The sequence below is a fragment of the Musca vetustissima genome, unplaced genomic scaffold (assembly GCF_032173495.1).
Source record: "Musca vetustissima isolate MV318-11 ecotype Yass unplaced genomic scaffold, APGP_CSIRO_Mvet_v1 utg36595, whole genome shotgun sequence".
Lineage (NCBI taxonomy): Eukaryota > Metazoa > Arthropoda > Insecta > Diptera > Muscidae > Musca > Musca vetustissima.
Window position 1 is genome coordinate 107165 of NW_026880470.1, and position 23617 is coordinate 130781.

The following is a 23617-nucleotide window of genomic DNA, read 5'->3' on the forward strand; positions in this document are numbered from 1 at the left end:
GCCCACATAAAAGGTCCCAATATTGTAATGGTCGTAGGCACATTTATCGCCATCCAGAGGATTTTGGCAACACTAAATGAGCAAGGAACCCACCCATTACACAAAATTGAAGAATGTGTTTTTTCTGGGCAACCGTAGATTGCAGCCCCATCACCTACGACTCATATGGACGGGCTATAGAAAACCAAACATCTACTTAGCTGAAATAAAAACATTAAAATTGTTAACGAAACTAAGACAAGGACTAATCGATGCTTTGAAGAAGCAATATATTCCCAAGAGCAGTAACAGAAAAAAAATATGATTCAATGCAATTTTGTCTTGATAATACAGGTCGAAAGCTGTCAAAACTGAGCGCCAGATAATATTTTGAAGTTAATTCCATATTACTGTGCCGGCTCATGTTAGGTATTTTAAATGCTTGGTCTGTATATTCCAATCTAAATATTTTGATGGTCTTAGACACATTTACCAACCCATGTTCCTCTAATTTTGCATTCAAGGATCTTGATGGTGACAATATCTTCGAAAAGGTCCCGACATATTTAGATATATTGTTGGTCCTAGGCGCATATTTCCGTATAATAGGGCTGTAATTTGGCATTTCAGGTACATGGTGGGTCAAAAACTCTTTTAGTTATTTTTCATGGTCATGACATTTTTTCAAATGAAATTCGGAATTTCAAGATATGGGAAAAGACAGATTTTCTGCAAAAAAAAAAAAAAAAAACATCCATGTTTACACATATTATCCATGTAAAGATCCAGCCCAATTTTCATATGCTGAAGGTCTTACCCGAACACTCCCATCTCAGTGCCTGTTATTTTATATTTCATGTTATTTCATGTTCCACTCCTGGGAGATATTTTACAATGAAATTCCCTCATAAAAATAGCCCCATGATATATTGAATTTTCACTTCATGGTGGAGGGTATTTAAAGTTCAGATCTGATTTCTCCTATACTCAACAAAATTTTGCATTTTTTCTAATATAAAATTTATTATACCGACCCTTCCTCCATTTTTTTTCATAATTAATAAATGTGCTACAATTTTCATTTTGTATACATGTATATTTCGTTGTAGTAGTTGTTGTTGTTTTTTGTTTGTTCGTAATTTTCTTCCAAGACTATGTAAATTGCTGTTAATTAAACTTTATAAATAGTTTGATTTTGTTCACAATTGTATAATTTATTCATTGAATTTAATTACAAAAAAAAAAAAAAATAATGAATACGAAACAAATACAACAAGTGGTTAAAAGTTTGCGCAAAACACAGAAAAAACAAAAATGAGTCGGTTATTTTGAAAGTGGTATAAATCCATTTTTTAATATTGAGATATTTAAAGGTTTGGGTTTGATTTGTTTAAGAATATTGTTAAGTGGTGTAAGTTTTGTACCCTTAAGCATGAAACTGGAAAACCAAGATTTGTATCAGAACCTAAAATGAACTTAAACCACTTTCAAAATAAACGACTCAAATAAGAATTTAATTGAAAAGTGTTAATTTGAAATTTGTTTGAGGCAATTTTTTTTTGTGTTGTGATTTTCAAATTAATTTAGGTTTTAATTAAAATATTTTAGAACAGAAAAAAAAAATACAAAAGAACAACGATTAAAAACACACGATATTGTAGTTTATTTAGAAAAAAAAGCATTTTCAATCAGATATTGTAACGACAACTTAACATGTAACGAGTTCACAATTTTAAACAGGCCAATCACGAGTATTACTGCGCCACGGGGAAATAAATATTATTTGGAATTATTTTTTTTTAATTGAGAAAATAAATATTGACATCTGTGCTGCTGTTTTTTTACTTATCTATGTAAAAATATGTAAATATTTTTTGGCGAGAATTAAAGTGGAATGTAGGGGAAAATTTTTGGGTATTAAATATTTATTTGGGATTTTGCGACCTTTTTTTCTTGTTTAGCAATTTTGTTTAAAAAAGGTTCGTAAATTATTTGTTTTTAAATATTCAATGTATAGGATTTTTTGTTGGGATAACTGCTGCCATATTTCCCACGTCATTTATTTTCCCCTTTGGTGTTCGTTATAATTATAGGCTAATATTTATTTTAAAAGTTTGCGACTTTGCCAAGAAAGCAAATCAAAGGATAAAGTTTTTTTTAAATTTAAGGGAACCTCCCCTTCTCGATTTTAATTTTTCAAGATTTTCAATGGGCTGGTAAATCAATACCAATGCTTGTTAAGGTTTGTAACTTTACACATATATAATTGAAGATTTAAAAGAGAAGAAAAATAATTTACAAAAAAATTTTGTTATCGTTTTGTTGTTGTTTTTTTGTAATTAAAGAAAAGTCCTTATTTTCGATGGCGGGCATGATAACTCCTCACTGGAACATCGGAATCCGAAAATTCCAACGGTGTTAGAAATAGTACATGTCTGGCTCTCGTATGAACTAGGATTATTTACTTCGCTCTAAAATTAACAAAATTGTGGACCTTTGAAAAAAAATTTTTGGAAAATCTCCGATTTTTTAGCAAAACCCAAGTCAATAAATAAAGAAGATCTTCGGCGATTGGCTTTATCCTAGTTCATACGATAGCTACACACTTACAGAGAAACGTGTAAAAATTTGAAGTCGCAAAAAATGTTTAGAGAAAAACGCGTTTAAAATTTGAGAAGCCCTTCAGCCTTCTCAAGACAAGACTTCTTGAGATTTTCATTTGAAATTTTGTAGGGACATTCTTTAATTAGTGTAGATTCGAATTATATCAACGAAAAAGTTGACCCCGAGAAGGGGTGGGTCCCCTTAATGTAAATGAAATAACAAATTTTTTACATTTCAAATAATTAAAAATAATCGGAACTATACATTCCATAGATTCTGAATATTAAATTTGTAATTAAATAATTAAATTATGCCGAAATCAGAGTAAAAATGTATATTCTAGTTTTTTTATTTGTAAATACAATAAGTCGTGATTGGGGCTCCCCCCTACTGAATTTCCTCACCCCCATATTATTGATAAACTTGACACTTCATTTTATGTAATTCTTGTGTCATTGATTTTTGTTGTCATTGTGAAGGCTTTATGTCAATTTCAAAGAAAAGAAAAACTACGAATAAAACAAAGAAAACCTTTAATGTTTTTCATTTATAAACACACACACACTCACACCCCTAAATAGATAACAATTTAGTATTACAGAATGAAGATGACCCTGAGGTGTCATGATTAAATATGAATGATGTAAATGAAAGGTATCTGTTTATGGGTATATAATATACTGAAATATATAATGGGGAAATATATCTATTGTATAGAATTGTAATTGCTTAAGTAATAAATATTTTATCAATTACCCCATTATTTTTGTTGTTGTTATTATTTTAACTAGAGTCAATATTTTATTTACTCTAACTTCTATAGTCATTGTTATTTACCAATAGACGTACGTATTTATATATTGACAAGTAAAATCAAACATACAGGCCTGCACGCACGACAAAGAAATTGGAAAAAATGTTCAGCGCACTTTGGAAACAAATCAAAAAATAAATAAATTACACTTTAATAATTAAATATTATTTTGTAATAAGATTGACCTTATGTGAGGTCAAAAGTATTTAAAGGCACCAATGGACTTAGGGGGTGAGAATTAATACAAAAGGAAATAGGGAAGGCAGGGGTAGGTATATGACAATATTCATTGTTAATAGAACAAATAACTATTAATATTTTGCTACTTTAAATTTTCAATTCATGTTGCTTGTTTTTTTTTCCAAATATTGTTGTTGTGCCTTGAGGCTAATAATATCTGACATATATGTTTTTTGTCAATATTACATCATGGCAACTGCAGTAATAAATTTGTAATATGAAACATTGTATGCGCGCGCCAAACTACGAAAAATATCAATTTATTTTTCGTCATTGGTCGACATCATAAATAAATAATTTTTGTATTATATGCTGAATGCTGAAATATGCAAATATCAAACGATTATTGCTTCATTGACATGTGGCAAACAATGAAAGAAAATAAAAATGATGCAGACTGAGATGCCGCAGACAAAGACAACATCTGTATAAAATCATGTAAGATAATATAAGTCGCCAAGAGGGGAATAATGTGGTATAATCAAGACAAACATTCAAATTACTTATAATAGGTCAGCAGATTTTCTATCCTATGAGAAAAGGAAGTTCAAAATTGCAGACAATTTGGTAGAACAAAGAATTGTGTGTCAAATGAAATATAAGATTGATATATTCCATTCCAAAAATCAAAACCCATATATATTCCATTTCTAGGGAAGGGCCGTGGGGAGGATATTTAAAATGTCGATAGTCAAAATATGACAATTTTGACTGTCGATATTCTATTCTATTAAACTTGGAAATTTTAGCACATACGCCCTCAGTGCGGTTTTTACGTACGACCATGTTTTGTGTTGTTTATAGTGAAATGAAAATTGTTTTACCAAAAATTTTTATTTTACCAAAAATGGAATTATATCACAACTTTTGAAGTGGATAATCGTTCCCAAAGCTCGCGACGATCTTCGTCCAGAAATATCCGTTGTACCGCCGAACATTGATGTCGTGCGCGAACTTACGTTCTCATTTCCTTCCGCAAAAAGGCTCGTACCGATTGTTACCAGAACTTTAAACACATGTTTAGAAAATCGCCACAGCCAAAAAATCACGAACCATAGCAGTAATCCACTATGTGAGTCTTCGAAAACCGGCCAAATTTAATGAAAGTTGTTCGTGAAAAAATATTCGGATTAAGTGAAATGTAGAATAATTTTGCCTTTGACGAAATATCCCTAAGAATCAGTCTTATTGAAGATTTTGACACATTTCTGCAAGGTGTTCAAAATTACACTCACTGAAGTTAACAAAGAATTTATTGACTTCAGTGAATTTAAATATATAGTTTGTTTGGTAATATTCGGAAAATATGTCAGTGTAAAGAAGAGGTGCAGTTGACTTCTACTCGGGCAAGAGGTTGCAAATATCACGAAATTTTGCCCAGGCTCGGAATAAACCTCCGGAGAAAGTCATAGTTCCGTGGTAGCTTTGTAGGGTATCGTATGGTCGGCCCCGTCCGACTATACTGCTCCGCTCACTGGTTTTATCCTAAATCAACGTCTATTAGGTACATATATTATATATAACAATTTCTCTTGTTCGGTGACATATACTAGAATTGATGGAGAATATTTTTGTCTTTTATACCATCCTTCTAAAACGACATCTAGTGGGAAAATCGGTACAAACTCGTATTAAGATCTGTTTTAACCCTAAAATGCGATTTAATAATTTTAAGATTTTTGACATTTGGGCTGATTTTTTGAGTATTGGTCTATTCTGAGATCTATAGAAAAACCTTATGGCGAACATTTTTGTAGAATATCCCGACCTGATATAATCCCATTTAAATTGTGTGTTTCAACCATTTCTGAAAAAGCGACCTATCTTTTCAGTTATGTTCAGCTCTCAAATCCATATTGAAAGACCCCTTATTTTTTCCAATTAATATTTTGCACTGTCATGTGAGCGTATATGGCATTCGAACCTCATCTATTCTTTATTTTTCCAAAATCACATGTCTAAACTTTCAATACATTCTGCTTTTGTTTTTCTTTTTCTCATTTTGTTTTCCAATCTTCATTCTTATTCAATATATATGCAATATTTTGCCAATCAATCAAATATTGGAACAGATTGACTGATACCCAATAATGCTAATAAAAAGCAAAAGCCTCTAATTTTGAATGCGGCGACATACATGTGTGGCTGGCTGCCTGGCTTATCTTATCAGGACAATTCCTCTTGTTGTTGTGTTTTTGTTCTTCATTTGTGGGTGTTGTTTTTTTTCGATTTTCTGGGTTAGTCCAAATTGGAGCATTGTCTTCTTTTGTTGTTTTTGTTCCAATATTACACTTTTCTAATAGTTTTTACCATAAACACTATTTGTTAGCAATTGTTTTTAATAGAACTTGCAATAACAACAATTGTTGTTGTTTCTTGTTTTATTGGTTATTTACTTTTTATAGTACTCTAATGACTTAGCTTGTTTTGTTGTGTGTGTGTGTTTTTTTCGTTTCGTGATGTTGTTGTTTTCCAAACATATGTGATTTAGTTTTTTTCTGTTGCAAAAAGTTTTGTAAAAAAATTCAGCTTTTTTCTCTTCCTGCAATTTTGTTATAATCGATATTACCACATATACAAGTTGTGCTATTACCTTACCTTCTTAGTTTCAATTGGTTTTTTGTGTTGTTATTCTTTTTTATTTTTTTTTATAAAAAAGTTGTTTACCAGAAACGTGGCAACACCAACCACTCACGTGCTAACCATGAAAGAATGAGTTGGGGTTTTTATTATTTTTTCTCTTTTATTTTCAGTCTTGTTGTTGTCAATGACTGGCGGACATGTTATCAGCTGAAGAAATTGATGTGTTTACCTTTTTTGTGTTATTCTGGGAAATCTGTTTGACTTTCAAATATTGGATGGCAAAAAAATACGAGAACAAAAAACATAGTCAGTGCACTCTAATATTCGCGAGGGCTACTATATTGATGATTTTTTTGGTAGAGATTTGCTCTCCAATGAGAATCCAAAATAATGATTTACAACCTTTTTCGTTGAAAAACTTGCTCAAACTTCTAAAAATACACAGCAAAAAATTAATTTGTATATTATATGAATAGTGTTCCGAAAAACTTACCAATGTCCGGATTTCTGCATTTTATGAATGCTATTCATAAAACATTAAATACTGGTTTGCTGTAAGAGAGAGGAAGAGAGAGAGAGAGTGCAACAAACAACTTTGGATTGTTTTTGGTGGTGTTGCCCGGTTTTCTATGGGAAATTTGTTTAACTTTCAAATATTGGATGGGGGAAAAAAATAAAATAAAATAAAAACATAGTCAGTTCACTCTCATATTTACGAGGGCTACTATATTCATGATTTTTTGGTAGTGAGATATTTGTTCCCAATGTGAATCCTAAATACTGAATTTCAACCAATTTCGTCGGAAAAAACGTACTCAAACTTCTGAAAATATACAGAAAAAATAATTCGTATATCATATGAATAGTGTTCAGAAAGTGATGCTAATGTCCGGATTTCTGCATATTATGAATGCAATTCATAAAACTCTAAATACTTGTAAGAGAGAGTGCAATAAACAACTTTGGAGTGTCTTTGGTGGTGGTTGCCGATTTTATATGGCACAAAAACTCTTTGTCGTTTTAATTTTTCTATGTTTTCTTCTTCGTTAAGTCGCGTCTCATTTCTTTTATTTACCTTACATGATCTAGTCTTGCGTCATTGAACTATCATATACAATGTTAAACATTCGATTGGACTTGTTATTCGTATCAACACTTCTTCGATATATCTATTTTTTTGGCATTTATTTATCGAAATAATTTGGAAAATACATATGCGAATTTTATAACACCATGCAAAGGTCAGTAACAGTGTCTAAAAAAGAAAACAATGGAATGCAAAACTACCAAACAATCGAGTGAGTGGAGAGACATGCAAAAGATACAGTAGTCAAATCACGAGGGCTTCTATTTTTATTTCTGGCACAATAATTCCCATTATCAATAATCAAGAATGGTTTAATTTTGTCAAATGGCACCGATCAATATTAAATGGTCTGGGCCAGAAATATATGGACTAGCCCTCATACAAATAAATAATAAATTGTGGGTATGTTAATTTTTTTTATAGAAAAAACAGTGGTCTATGTAAATCGAACTATTTAATTTAGACATCAATCATGGATATTTTTATAACAAAATATATAAAAAATGTCGTTAATTTGTTTTTTTTTTGTATTTACGTCGGTAAGGGAAAAGTTCCCATAAAAACCATGCAACATGAAAGAGGTACCATGTTTGGAATTTTTATAAAGAAAAAAATATATAGCTTTTCGTTTCTCCTCCAACAACTAGTTTTACTTTTTCTTGGAAAATAAATATTAATTTGTTTTGGTTTCCACTGTAAATCGAATCTACTGTGTATATAATATATGGTGATATTAAAACCATATGGTCATCGATCAACAATAACAGCAATCGCCGTCGGCAGCGGCGGCATTCTCATTTGAATTCTGATAACAGCTGAGACAATGTGACGTGTGTGGTGTGTACGTTCTCATTATACATATTTCAATATTTTCATTTCTAATTTTTTATTTCCATTTTTATTAAGAGTTTACAGTTAAAATATATACAAAACAAAAAATGTTTATTTATAATTTAATTAAAATCCCATAAAATAATTAGAAGAAAAAAAATGGAAACAGATTATCAACTTTCTTTATAACACTCACACACTTACACACGGCCCTTACGTCCTTGGCCTTACTGACCATTTAAAAGAAAGGAAAAATAAATAAATAAAATACAATTGTTTTGTTTATTCAAAAATCTGCAACTAATTTATGTCTTATCTCTCGCTCGTTCACTCACTCACCGACACACTCGCTTCGCCATTGCTATTACAATTATTCTAGTTTGCAAATTTGTATAGAAGTATCTGTGTGTGTTTTTATAGAACAAAATAAATTAAGACGCCTTGGGTAATTAAATTTCGCTTTATGGCAAACTGACTTCGAATGGCCTGGCCTGGCTACTATTACTACTACTACTTACCTAGCTTTTTGTGTTGATTTACAGAAGGAAGGTTGGAAAAATGTTTCGATTCTAGCAATTAGTAAAGTGTGTTCATAATAAACTGTTGTTGTTATATATAATTCTATCACGTGATGATTGTGATAGTAGCTGCAACGAGTGTCGTTCGATAAGGTGTGTTTGGACTTTAGAATTGAATATGTTAGAAGGGGATATAATAAGTTCGGTAGGCCAACAATATAATATTTTATACCACTTTGAGTATATGGAAGAGTATCTATATATGAATCAGATGAATATTTAATATTTCTTAATTCGAAAGAAGTATTTATAAGGGTGCCTGTAATAAAATCTGAATCGATTTGAACTACATTTGAAGATATACATGAGGGCTATTATGTTTGGTTCTGACCAGAGATGGTCCATCAGAAACAGTGACGTAAATGACATACATTTCCGACGTATAATACGTACGTCAGAAACGTCGGAAACCCCCCCAAAACCATTAGGTTTTTGACAAGATAGCTATTCCCATTAATCACTTCGAAAATTACGCACGCTTTACTCAAATCCATATAAAATGTCAAAATTTTCTTCTCAAAAAAGTTCAGAATTTTTTATCAGCATTAGTAAGGAATAGTCAGATGTACGTAAAAATAATATATATTCTTGAAAATAACTATATATGGTTATAATATTGAAATAAATGACGTTTACTACATTTATTACATTTTATACAAGTATATGACGTTTTCGACGTTTACAACTTTTTTTTATTATTAGCTTTATATAAGGCATATAGTTTTATCAAAAAGGTTTCGTTGATCAAATCGGTCCATATGAATCAGTCCATAAAATATTGCCCCTTTGTGAGGGAGGTACTAGAAGGAGTGGACCAATGCGTCCCATTTTAAGACTCGATTTAGGTTTGGTAAAGTTAACAGATTGTGCAAAGTTTGGTTCAAATCAGACATTCTAGACGCCTAAAATTGGATTTAAAAATATTTAACATTTTGACCATTTTTGGGGGAGGTACCAGAAGGAGTGGACCAATGGGTCCAATCTTTGAACTTGATCTAGACATTTTGTGTGGGAAGTACTAAAGAAGAGTGGGCAAATATTCGCCATCTTCGGTTACTCCGTTACTCCCTTCGAGGGTTATCGTGCGCACCAGATGGCCAGACAGACAAACAGGGGGACGAATGTCTGTCTACATTTGTAAATCGACTCCAAATTGTCTGAAACGAATTTTGTCCAAAGAAACATGGGGTCTAAAACCAATATTTCGATGAGGCAAATTTTTTTCTATATCATTGAACATAAGGCTGAGGGTATAACAAGTAAAAATATCGTTAAGTTCGTCCGGGCCGACATTTTTATAGACTTCCCTATGAGGTGGACATTCAAAATACCTAAAATTTTGACACCCAACGAAAGCCTAAAATATCGAACAATTCGATTAAAAACTTACACAATATTCTGAATAATGAGAATTCAAAAAATTGAAATACAAACAATTCATATATGAAAATCTCAAAACTACTTAAAATTTGGACATATATTGATGATTTTTAGTAAGGAGATTTCCTATCGAATGAGAATCCAATACTGAATTTCAACCAATATCAATGAAAAACGTGCTCAAACTTCTGAAAATACACAGAAAAAAATAATTCGTATATTATATGAAAAAGGTTCAGAAAATGTGTTTCTAATGTCCAGATTTCTGCATTTTATGAATGCAATTGCCAAAACATTAAATACAGGTTTCATGTAGGAGAGATAGTGAAAACCCACTTTGGAGTGTTTGTGGTGTCTCGGTTATATTTATTTACCTTCGTTAAGTCTCGTTTCTATTTATTTACCTTACACGTTCTTGCCTTGTGCCATTGAACGATCATATACAATGTTAAACTTTCGTTTGGACTTGTTGCACGTATCAACACATGTTTGATAAATTTATTGCATTTGTCATTTATATCGAAATAATTTGGAAAATACATATGAGAATTTTATTACACAATGCAGAGGTCAATAACAATGTCTAAAACAAAGAAACAATGGAATGCCAAACGAGCCACAATCGAGTGAGTGAAGAGGCGGCGCCTATTAGCAAAAGAAACAGTAGGCAAACGGTGGCAAAATTATGAACCGCCAAGTGTGAGGAGGGTCGGAGGACGATACCAAAACAAAACATTGCCAAACAATGAGTGGTGGTGGACTTTTTATTTTTTTCTTGGGAGGAATACATTTGTTTTTGTCAAAAGCGAGAGAGAGAGAGAAAGGAATATGAGCGCAAATAATGGTAAAGTAGATCAAAGTAGGAAAATAATTTCGATATTAATGAAAAGTTTACATTTTTTGGAAAATATATTAGTTATACGAACGATGTACATCTATAGAATATGATAAAAATAACCAATGAATGAAGTTATGAAAATATTTATTATTATTTTTTTCTTTGTACAGCGTCCATAGCAAACCTTTATAACAAAAACACTTAAATAATCATTATTTGTATTTTTTACCGAATCGTATTTATTTCTACTTTTATGTTTTTATTATGTCTATCATGCTTTAAATGTGAACTTATTGGCACATCTGTTAGAATATGGCCTGATTCTGTTCTTGATTCGTCATACCTAGTTATTGTAGTTGTTGTATTTTCCCGCTATTTGTTATCTAAGAAAAAAATACAATATAAATTTATTTTTTTTTAAATATTCACAGCTATTACTGGCGTTATAGTCAATATTTATTATGATGCCATGCTAGCCAGCCACCAGTTTATTTATACAGTTGGAATGAACTCGCACATTATATACTATGAGAGCGTGTTGCTGCTATTATATTCTCTGTTTCATATTGAAATGAATTGTTTTTCATTCAAAACAAAACAAAAAACTTGGAAAAAAGCTACGCATGCAGTCAATTTTATTTTTTTTTTCTTCTTCTTTGGACCAATTTTCAATTAAATAGATTTTATTTAAATTTAATTTATATTCAGTAGTAGTGATGTGTAAGCAAAGAGAGTGTTTGTGTGTGTTCGGTCGTGTATGTGTTTATTATTTTTTTTTTAATAAACAGAATAATAATTGTTTTATGACCCCAAAAGTTTGGCGGGATGGTGGTTGAACCAGCGCCGCCAACAATCTAGTTTATGATTTCGAAAAAATATACACACACGCACACAGAGGAAGGAGTTGTTTACTCTTGCAGTAGAACTATGTTGGAACTATAGACAATGTTCAGCCGCCAGCGTTATAGAAATGGGATGGGCAGCCAGCCAGCCACACTATTCCAGCCCCCTGTATATTAATGTTGCCTATGGTCGTTCTACATATGCAATGGACTAGCCAAGCGATTGCTGCGTTGATAAAACTCTCAATTGTTGTAGGTCAATGTTTATTTTGTTTGTTAGGTCAAGGTTTTTGGGTTTTTCTCGATGGGGAAGGGGGATTGGTTTCAATTTAATGCACATAAACGGAATGAAATTAATAAAAGTGAATATTTTTATTGGAAGAAATGGGGACATGAAATTGGAAATGTTTTTCAAAAACAAAAATATTTCGAATAGGTTTTTGATTTCTTGCATCACAATTTTCATGCTGAAGAGGAATTAATTGAATCTGGTGATTGGAATTGCTGACTACTTAATTTTTTCGAAAAAAAATTTAAAATATTTCCATTTTTCCAATTTTTATTATTTTTCGAAAGTTGAGATACCCCTTAATATTAGACGAGGTGTAAAAAAATGTAGACTATCTTAGCATTGCGATTTTTCGCGTGGCTTTTCTCCAAAAAAAATTGTTAATTAGCCTAGACATCATTGATCTTCTAATGGAATATTTTGCTTCTATTTTTGAAGTCTGTACAAGCTAACAAAGATTTTTTAACTCAAAAATCAAACCAGAATATTATGAAACAAAAGAAAATTTAATTGAACTCGGAATAATACCTATCGACTGAATTAATTAATATTTAATGCCAAAAGAATTTGCGAGTGTCCTCCAGTATGAAGGATACCTAGCGAAATATTGAATTTAATCATATTTGCTGTATTTTAAATTAGGAGGTGTTTTAGTTTTGTCCGCTTGCAATTCCGATTAAAAATGCTTTTGGATTTTTAAATTTTTTGCTTGAATGAATTCTGAAATATGAATTGAGATATAAATAAAAAATAAGGAAAGTAAGTATTGTATAACTACACTTTTTTTATTAAAAAAATCATCATTAAAAAAATGTTCTGTGGGGTACTTACGTTTTGGCCGACACTGTATATATTTTTATTTATTTTGAATTATGAAAAAAAAACTATTGTTTTTTTTATATCTTAATCACCTTCAGTCAATTACAAATATTTAGGCTTGGCGCCATTGACCATCACAATTATACCCAGTTTGATTAGAAAAAAAAAAAATAAAATTAAAAACTAATCCGAAAAATAAATCTTCAACAACAAACAATACCGAATAAAAAACAAAAATTATTATACGGATTTGAAATGAGGCTTTATTTGAAAAAATATCAACTTAACGAACCATGGCCGGTATTAAAAATAAAAAAAACACACACAAACAAACAAAATAATGACATAAATACTGATATATCTTCAAAACTAAAAAAAATAATTTTCTCATAACACTGTGCAACAACAAAAATAATTATGGGAAATTAAATGAAATTGTGATAGAGAGGCTAAAAAATATGTATCGGAGTTTTGAATGTTTACGCCGGGAGGTGACCTAAAATGACCACTTCCAAGTCATTTTATTAAATAAAAAAATTAAAATATTCGGTATAAGATTTCTCGATATCCTTGAATATAATTTATATGGTGTCTTTGTCAATATTACTGATATAAATGTGCGGAATATTTTTGTCTAATGCGTTAACCCTTAGTCAACTCTCTAAACTGGTCTTTTCAGTACATTTTTCCGGAAATTATTGAAAACTCATTTAAAACGGGATTATAGGAGGTCAGTATCTTCTACCAAAATGTTCGCCATAAAGTTTTACTATAAATCTCAGAATAGATCAAAACTCGGCAATCAGCCGAAACGTCAGAAATCTTTATAATATGAAATCACATTTTAGGGTTAAACCCGATCTTATTACGATCTTGTAACAATTTTTCCCATTATATGACCATTCCTATTTTCGGTTCATTTTTTCCAGAAATCATTGAAACTCATTTAAAACAGGATTATAGCAGGTCAGAATATTCTACAAAGGTTCGTCATAATGTTTTACTAAAAGTCTCGGAATAAAACAAAGCCCGATAATCGGCCTAAACTTCAAAAATCTTAAAATTATAAAATTGCATTTTAGAATTAAAACCGATCTTATTACGAGTTTGTACAGATTTTCCACTAGCTGTCGTTTTTGAAGGATGGTATAAAGGGCAAAAATATTATCCATCAAATTTTAGTATAAGTCACTGAAAAAAAGAAATCGATATATATTAGGTCGGGAAAAAAGAAAACAATTATTTTTATATGAACTATAGGACTTTATTTACATGCTTCGGATTGTCCGATTTGCACCGTTTTGTTGTTGTATTTGTTGCCATTTTAAAGGTAACTTCACAATGCCTCTCTCATAGAAGTCTTGCTTGCAAAAAAAAAAAAACTCTAGTAGTCGATTTTCACAATCCTCCCCAGATACCATTTTTTTATCATTAAAGAAATTTTGCAATGCAAGAAAAAGATGATAATCGTTGGTGCCAAGTCCGGGCTGAATGGCGGATCCATTAAAATTTCCCAACCAAGCTCCCGACGTTTCTGACGAGTCACTGTAGATGTGTGTGGCCTAGCGTTGTCCTGGTGGAACACGACACCTCGCCTGTTGGCCAATTCTGAGGTGCATCTTTAACTTCAAAAATTCCTGAACGGAATCTACGAAACCAAAATTGTACATAACTGGCTGTTACAGTACCGGAACCATTAACACCATTCACAACTGTAAAATGTACCGAATTTTCTCTTTGTCCACTTCCATTTTTAACACCCTGTAACTTACAACTGATTGCACTAAACAAAAACCAGCAACATATTTTTTTTACTGCGAAATGTCACCCTCCCAACGAGCATAAATCTGAAATTATTTGATCGATACTTTAAGAGAAATCTATCTGTACAGCCATCTGCCGAAAAAATAATGGATTTCTTTTTCCCCAACCTAATAACACAAGATAAAGATATTTAATATTGATTTGAAATATACTAATATTCAAAATAGTTTCATTTCTTGTTTCCATCTGATGACATAAATATTTATTTATGGTTTTTGCTAAATTTTGAGATTATGTCATAATATTAGTAATAACTAAAAATTACTACTGAAATTTCAAATTAAAAAAAAAATAAATAAATAAAAACCAAAAATTAACACATTTTTTATGAAATCATTCGACTAGAGCCACACTGTTAAATGATTGAATGAATTTTAGCAAAATATTGTCAAACGATTAGTTGTTGTTTTTCTTTTAATCATTCCTTATTTTGTTGTTCATTTCGGCGATGCCATTGATTTTTATTTTGAAAATAGACGCTAATAACTAAATAAATAGACAATCACGAAGTCGTCATCCAAGCAATTTGCAGTGGCAAATTTTTTTCAGTTTTATTTTCTGGTTTTTAACAAAGGCCATCAATTCAGTAGCACTCTAAAGTTGTAGTAACCCCAGTCATAAACCAAAAACCCCTGCGCCAAAACAAACATAAAAATAGCAAATGAACGAGCATGCGAAATTGTTATTCCCTTTTAATGCCCACGAATGGGTGTGAGTGTGTGTTTGTCTGTGTAGCTTCTTTGAAGTGGAAATATAATGAGTTTCCTTGAGCCGCGTTGTGTTTATTATATTTTTCATGGATATATTATTTATGACTTTTTGTTTGTAACATATAGATGGTGTATACACAATATTTGTTGTGGAACTAAGTTTTAAGGGTCTTACAACAAAGGCTGATATTGCACAAAAAATTGGTTGGCAATGAGAGTATGTTACTTGCATTATTTTCCCCATGATCGAAAAAAAAAGAGTTTGAGAAATCATTTAGTGTTTATATGTGAAATATTTTTTATTTAATGTGTGGCATTTGTTTTCCATTATTTTTCTCCTCCTTCTACTCCCTAGATATCATCAAATCCCCTTATTCCCCTAATTTAGATAAGATAAATATCCTCACTTAATTTGTTATGCCTCCTCTAAACAAATGTGAACATATTTTGCAAACAAATACAATTCAAAACTCTATTAAGGCCATTATAAATGACAAAATACAACAAACAAATAAATATTACAAAAAATCCCTAACATTTATTAATCATCATCGCTCAATGAAATCCTCACATTAAGTTTCCACCAATACCATGTCAACATATTGCCAATAGCCAACAACAAAGGCACTGATATCGATGATATCAATGGATGTAGTGGCCAACCCCAACTTCTGTAAAAATAAAAGGGTAAACAAAGAACAACAACAAGGGTACCACCACTTACAACAACTCCATTTCTGTTTGATAGATAATGGTTTACGCTTTTGTTGTTGGCTAGATTCGCAGCTATATATATATATATATATATATATATATATCGTGACATCATTTGGCCATAAGTAATTTTAATGGCTTTTGAAATACACGACACACACACACGTATATATGGCAATGGTTAAAGGTCCAATGAATAAAACAAGGCCATTACATTGTGTCCTAAGTAGGAAATTCATTAAACCAATTATATGATAACTAAGTGTGTTGATGTGATATTCACCACCACTACAAACACAATACCCAAAAGGATCAATTGACAATTAATATCGTAGATAAAATATAGTCTACAAAATAATTGAACTGCCCTGATACATAATTAGCCAGAAATGAAGGGGGAGACAATAATTAGTCCATGGTCATGTACACATAAATAGAAGAGGGGACATTAGGAAACTTTATATTGATGCCATAGTAAAATATTGATGAGTATAGTATAATATTCATTGAGACTGCACACAAATAATAACTAGGCTACACTTTCTGCAGACACCTTTCTTATGTTCAGCTAAAATGAAACCACAGTCACAAACAAAAAAAGCCTCCCTCCAGAACATTCAACGCCATTTATAAACTGAATATCACATATGAAAAAGAATTTTCGAAAACCTCCACTTTCCCTTACACCAATTGAGATTCTAATTTTGCCGCCTAAAAATGAAAGATAATAGAATAAGAACAACCTCAAATGATGTTTTTGAGGCCCAAAAATATGCAATATTAATAAAATTGGACTTGAAAAAAAGGTCAACGTTTTATTTTATTTTTTACCTCCGAAAATCTTATTTTATTTCTCGCAAAAACTAAGACTCTTATTCTTGCTCCCAAAAGCTTTCACAATATGCTAAAACTCTTCCAAAATATCTAAGGATTATTAAATTCGCACCACACATTTATCGCCTAAAAATATGTACAATTTTCTTCGTATTTGAAATTTTAATTTCTAATCATTCATCTTGCTTAGTTTGAAATTCCTTAAATGGGTGCTGATTAATTTGTGTATTTTGCTTGTATTTGTTTGCACCCACGTTTTAAATACCTTCTACAAATCCTGTTTAAACAAATGATTAAAATATAGTTTTAGCACCTAAAAGTATGCACTAAACACAAAAGTTACACTTCCAGTTCCTGTATACACTGGAAAGGGGGGCCTGTAACATTTGTTTAATATGATTATTGTAAAAATGCCTAAAAGTATACACTAAGCACGATCAAATAAGTGTTTAAAAATAATCAACTGTCTTAAAGACCATTTACAATTAATATTCCTAATTTTGAGGCGATGAAGATCTGTCTAGATTTTACAGTTTGCTGATTTTTTCAACTCTCTTCTTTCAGAATTAAAACCCTGTATAAAGGTGTCCCATTGGATTTAAAAGTTTTAGCCATATATTTAGTCAGATATTTCAGAAAGAAGAATACATTCGAGATATTACAAATATCATCTCTTAAAGACTCCAAAGATTGTGAAATTTTCTCCTCATAATATCAACTTATTTTTAGCGCCTGCAGTTATGCACTACATATTAATGAAATGCTATTAAATATAGATAACGCTCATCTGAGGCAATGAAACTCTGTCTAGATTTGACAGGTTACTGACATTTTCCATAGCCATATATTTTGTCGACTAGCTTGTAATGTGATAAGTCAGATACCTCAGAAAGTAAATAATACCTTCTAGGAAGTATAGTTAATAGAAGTCCTCCCATTATAGAGAGCATGTGAATTAATTATTTTTAAATATATTAGCCACCTTCTTTGAAAACATTTTATATAAAAATCCACGTCTTAATAGTGCTACTGTATTAAGGTACTTAAATTCTGAAAAGCAGAAAGACGTTTTAATAATTGTAATTGTAAATTGTTTTGAACATCCGTGCGTGCCTAGCCAGTAACATTAGAAAGAAACATTTTTCATTCGAATTCTCAATAATATTTAAATGAAAACATTGTATGACTTTCATTATCGTAATCAATTAGAAAATATTTACAATTATTAAATATTAAGAAGAAGAGGAAAAAAAACAAATGAAATTTATGTCCATAATTTCATCCTCCAGATGTCAACAAATCGAGGCTATAACAATTAATCGCATCTGTGACAAGCATCAATGATTAATTAATCGATTGTGTGTCTGCGAGTGTGTGTGTGTGGTTCTATAAAACAACGGAAGATTTTCTATTTAATGTAAACAAAAAAGTATATAAATAATTAATTAATATTAAATAAAAATAAATATGACAACGGCAACAGCAGTTGTTTGCTTATTCTACTAACAACAATAGGCATTAACGTAGAAAATGTGTGTTTTTTCTTATATTAACTAGAAAATAATTTAAACTTGCTTTAATTATAAGTAAACTACTTGTTGTTTTTATTTTTCCGCTCGCAACAATTATCCACCTAACTAATAATCCAAACGATCGTATATGGTGGCATTTTAATATGCCCACAAATAATTAAATGTAATTTTATTTAAATCGTATGTTTTTTTCTTCTAACGAACGAACGCCACATGAACGACATGATCATGACGACGATCTTGTCGCATTTAATTAGTACGGCTCTCTCGCTCTCTTAAGTTGTGTATTTTTTTTTCTCAAAGGTCACTGGAGCATTTAAAAAAGCACACACACACAGAACATTAACAAAATTATGTTGATTTTTTTGTGTTTGGTTTAAATGGGTTTCTAATCAAAATTTGAATATCTCTGGAATACAAAAACAACAACAACAACAAGAACCGTATAGCCCCACATGTTGTAATTAAAACAATAAATGTTGTTTATAACAACAACGTCTCCGTATAATATTGCAAGCTGCCAAAGCACGTGCGTGTTGTTATACCATCTGGCCTGTAAATATCAGATTTGTCGTCTACTCTCGTATATGTGTTCCGTCCATCAGTCAGTCACAATGAAATCCATTTAGACAAGAGTAAAATTAGAGTATCTAATATTCAAATGTTGTTATTGTTGCTGTTGCCGACTCAAATTATAATTTTTGGGGTAGGCCGTCAAACGTTTGTTGGAGCTGGCCGATTGTGTGTGCCTCTGCTTTATATTGTGAAGGCCAATTAATTTTATATATTGTGTAGCATTGTAAAAAGTGGTTTATTGTGTGTGAGTATGTGTGTATGTCTCTCTCATTTGATTATTTATGGTGTTAAATGTCAAGCCTTTCGGCCCTAGTAGCGGATATTTTGTATGGAAAATCTTAAATTAAGAGAAAGAAAAATATTTTTACAAATTGTGTGACTCAATTTTTGCCAGCTGAGGTTGGTCGTACCCATTAAATGTGGACAATGCCAATGTATAAAAAATGTATACAATATTGTGAAGTTGAATGGTAACGTGACAAACAAAAAAGAGATTTCGTCAGTCATCATCCTTCATAAGGGCCTTTTTATTTTTAAAATCATTAGGTCCAAAAACCCGCATGAATTTTTAAGTCTACCTTTAAACGTAAAACAAGTTTCTTGTTATAAAATTTTGTTATATATGGGTGAAAATTGCATATCATTGTTACTTCTTATACCATTGTATAATGAATTTTTGAAAGAGTCCACTTTTCCTAACAGTAATTAACTGAGACTCTTGTTTGTAGCCTAAAAGTATTGTGCATACTATTGTGCTTATATAAAATAAAAAAAGAATAGAAACAGAAATTCTACGATGACTGATTAATAATTCGGTGATAAGCCAGATGCACAACCCCCTAAAACACTATAACTAAATTAACTGTTGCATATCTTTGCACCCAAAAATATACAGTATGATTAATATAACTTAAGAAATCAAAGAAATTTTTTTTGCTAAAACGAGGCATACTTTTTGGCGCTAAAAAATCAAAACTATAAAAAAACTAGCATTTAAAATGTATAGAATATATAAAATCGCCAAACCACATTATTCCATTAGTGATCAATAATTCGGTGACTTGATTTTTAAAAAACGTTCGCCAAAGTCCAGGTATACAACCCTCTTTTATTTTGCTAAAAAGTTGGTATATCTTCGCATCCAAAAATATACACTATGATTAATCTTATTGAAGAAATCAAAGAGCATTCATTTATTTAACTATAAAAGATGTATACTTTTAGGCGCTAAAAATCAAAACTATAAAAAATTAACATTTAAATTTCAAACATATGTCAGTCGACCCGTTACTCATAGTTACTCTATACATGATGCTTGGAAATATATATAGAATATATAAAATCACCAAAACAAATTATGTCATTAGTGCGGAGGGGTCTACGTTCTAAAACGACCCGAGTCGTACTCGACCAACGAGTACGACTCGATTTAAATTGAAATTTATCAAGGTCCGACATTTGTCTTCACTCTACAAACAGTCATTTTCAAAGCTGATTTTTGCGTTGGATAATTAATCCACACACCATGGTATACCCATGCAGAATGCTATGTGGTCAGGCTACATTTATGTTGCTCTGGAAATCTAGGTTCGAATCCTAGCCGTGCTCAGCTGAAATAATCTGTATTTATTTGAGATTTGCCTGTAAGTACGATGGTCAATTGAATAATTTTAAATCAGTCACAATGTGACATGTTGTCTATTTTTGGGTCTATAGATCCCTAGTAGAATTCCTCTGATCTTATTAATTTTGATAAACTCTATATGTGTTTCAGTACAGCCTCTTATATATAATTCATCATGCACCGTGAGGCAATTACTTAAAATTTGTTGGGTTCTCTCCGGTATCCACCTCCTTTTTTGGTAGTCCATTTTGAGACAATATATAGATTCACGTTTTGGTAGTGTAATAATGGGCTCCAATTTTGTATAGGTTTAAATTTTCTCCAGTTACTCTTCTTGGGGGCACATGACTTCCACACAACAGTCTGTGTTCCGTTAATCATTCCATTGATTTTATTCCAGCTAAGTATATGATTGGTCCGCATTTGCCTGTGCTAGATAATGAGGCTGCCATCTATCCTTGTTTAGAAACAACTCCTCATTCAACTTTGTGCTATGGTTTGAGTTCTTGCTTGTTTAATTGTGTCTATTTCCTCTGAATGGCGCATTCTCTGTCATTCTTATTTCATCATCATGCCTTAATGCCGAGGTTTGTCGTTGGAATATCAGTTGTTTTGAAGGGAGACGAAAGGCTCTTTTTACAAATATTCCAAAACCACTATTTTTTTTTTTGGTAGGGGTTCTAGAACCAATATTTCAATGTAATAAAAACATCATAGATTTGTAGGCTATAAAGACTTCCAATAACTTCATTTTAATAAAGTAATTAATTTTCAGCGCCCAAAAGTATGTAATATTTTTTAATGAAAAGCTAAACACAAATTTGAAGTATAGATAGCGCTCATATAGTGCTATATCAACCAAGGACAAATTTTAAGAGGGCTTACGTCTTCCCTGAAATAATAGACCTCATGCAACATTTAATAGAAAAATTGTTTGTTTTTAATTATTATTAAATTCCAAATTTAATAAATTTTTTGAACCTAAAAATATGCACTATATTGCTACTAAGTATCCATTTCTCATATGTATATTTCCGTAATGCAATATTTTGTAGATTTTTTTGGAATTTTTAATGAGGACCCCAAATATAATTTTTTTCATCACCTAAAAGTATGCACTAAAATGCTACTAAATACCCATTTCATATATGGAGTATATTTTTCTAATAGCGGAGGTTTGGCCTGACGGAATACAACGACTTCACAGACAGACTTCCTAGTTGGAATATTTGATATAGAATTGACTGCCATGGTTCGTAAAGGGTTAAATCAACTTCCTCGGATTATGAAATAAACGAAATGTGTATTATGAAATATTAAACATGTTTAAGATATGTGGTTTTCTTGTTTGTTTTTATTTTCCTTCCTTTTTCATATCAGTAGAATGCGTAAAAAATCATAATTTGTTTTCGGGCTACTGCTACACGGTGAAAGATTTTTTACCCCTCCAAATACTATAAATATAAAAACACGGGTAATCAACACCCTCGAGGTTTTGACATTTAAAAAAAAAACAGCAATAATAGCAACAATAATATTAAGAACACTAATCAGCAAACGAAGTTGCTGTGGTAAAAATTCTAAAGGTAGTTGGCGGCTGTAGAGAGGCAGCGGTGTCGTCGACGACATTAGGTAAACGTCAGTCAGACCATTACCTAGTTACCAATACAATGAAAGCGATATTTTTCTTTCTTTCACTATGAGGTTTGAGTTATTATTTTTACGATTTTTTTGTTGGTGTTCTGTTCGGTACTGTTAGCGTTTCATTTAACTGATAAGCGAAAAAGGCAACAACAGCAACACGAAAAAACGCCATCAGATTACAATTTCATTGTTATTATAGTATTCGGTGTTGTTGTTACTTTTTTGCGTTTATACCTCAAACAAGCAAGCAAACCACCAATTCTAAAGGCAAAAACACAAAAAACGTTCTGGTCTGTCTGCTGGCAAAAAAGGCTAGGCACTCATTTGTAGGGAAACCTATCTCGCAGTACAAGCAACGTTTTCTATTTGTTTTCTAAATAAATTATTAATTTTTTTTAACTATTAACAGAAAGTATTAAATAACGTGATGGTGTTATGTTACCAAAGATCCGACACAAATGGATGTGCTAAGAACCGTTTAAAACAAACAAATCAACGAAAACATAAATAAATAATATTATGTAAATAAAATCTAAAAAATGTAACAAAAATCTTCCACAAAAAAAGAATTAAAGCACAAATGATACCAAAGAAGTATTACTTAATCTAAGGAAAGAAATAAAAACAAAACACAGAAAAATAAAAAATATAAGCCAAATTATTGAAAACACTTAAAACCAAAAAATCCAACTACAACACTTCACCTCAACATCTCTTATTGCACTTCGGCAAACGTTAACCCCAAACAGTTCGATCCCAAAAATATTTCACAATAAAACAAAAAAAAACAGCATCTAGTTTTTATGCCACAAATAAGCCGCCAAAAAAAAATCACAACAACAACTACACAATCACATTCATACCAGCCAACCAAACAACCAACCACCCACCCACCAACCTCTCTTCAAAATTCTGCTTCATCACTTGAGACAACTGTTAAATCCACCAAATGAAAGATATTGATGTGAACGCTTCCATAGCAGCAGACAGCATCTCCACCGACTCGACTGCTACCAGCATCAGTTCCAATACAAATATCAGTAATAACAACAACAATAATAATAGTATAACGAATAACAACAACAACTACAATACAAAAACCAAAACAAAAATTGCTACTGCTGCAGCAAATGCTACAAGCACAGCAACAACAACAAACAATACAACATTCACAACACCGCCGCCACCAACATCGTTCGTTTATAAATGCCTGATAAAGACGGTGCGCTTTATGTGGCAAGTTACGGCATTACCGACAAAAATCGGTGAAACAAT

At 31.3% G+C, this 23617-nt stretch overlaps 1 protein-coding gene across 2 annotated transcripts in view; it reads left to right on the forward strand.

Annotated features, from left to right (window-relative positions):
* The window catches only part of LOC133326151 (MOB kinase activator-like 2), a 73294-nt gene that overhangs the window by 41497 nt on the left and 8180 nt on the right, over positions 1–23617 (forward strand). The gene's annotated exons all lie outside the window — the stretch shown is intronic.